The sequence below is a fragment of the Nicotiana attenuata genome, unplaced genomic scaffold (assembly GCF_001879085.1).
Source record: "Nicotiana attenuata strain UT unplaced genomic scaffold, NIATTr2, whole genome shotgun sequence".
NCBI lineage: Eukaryota > Viridiplantae > Streptophyta > Magnoliopsida > Solanales > Solanaceae > Nicotiana > Nicotiana attenuata.
In genome coordinates, this window is record NW_017672834.1 from 160,691 (window position 1) to 161,733 (window position 1,043).

The following is a 1,043-nucleotide window of genomic DNA, read 5'->3' on the forward strand; positions in this document are numbered from 1 at the left end:
TATATATATATATATATATATATATATATATATATATATATATATATATATATATATGTGTGTGTGTGTGTGTGTTTATACAAAGTTTCAAAAATTTAATGGTAAATGTTAATAGTTTGCACTTTAGTATAGTTCTTTACCTTTACATTCTAGTTTGATTGGTCGTTTTCTTTTGTTAAGTGTAAGAATCCATTTCGTGTTTAAAATAATATATTTTTAATTGAGTCCTTAAGTTATTCATTGCTCTTTGATTCAATTATCATTAATATCTTGGTAAATAATAGATTTTTCAAAGGGAAATTGATTTGATAGTGTTACGTTAACAATGTAGTCACTGGAATATGGGTTTGGTAGTGTATGTCTTATATTTAAGAAAAAACCGACAAAAAACCGAAAAACCGACAAAAACCAACATAAATCGAATCGAGAAAAAACCGACTTAATTGGTTTGGTTTGGTTATAATATTTGAAAAACTGACTTACTTGGTTTGATTTTGTCACGACCCGGATTTTCCACCATCGGGAGACGTGATGGCGCCTACTAATGAGAGCTAGGCAAGCCAATTTAATCTACCTTTTCACAACAGTTACCAACCATTTAATAAAATCAAACATAATGACATAAAACGGAAGTCTTAAAAACATAGTTAACTGGAAACCAAATGCGGAAGTTTAAATACAACTCTACCCGGATCCGGTGTCACTAACTCACGAACTACTAAAGAGTGCTAAAAACAAGTCTGAAATGAAAATCAATCAATGTTTGTCTCGATACGAGGAAAACAAACTAATAACATAGAAGGGACTCCGACATGCGGACGTCAGCTAGGCTACCTCGAAAGTCCCTGGACTGAAGTCAACTCCCGATCAAATCCTACTGCTGAGGCCCAAAAGGTGCTTCTGGATTTGTGCAAAAAGATGCACAGAGTGTAGCATCAGCACAACCGACCCCATGTGCTGGTAAGTGCCTGGCCTAACCCCGGCGAAGTAGTGACGAGGCTAGACAGGACCTACCAAAAACAACCTGTGCAGATATATATATA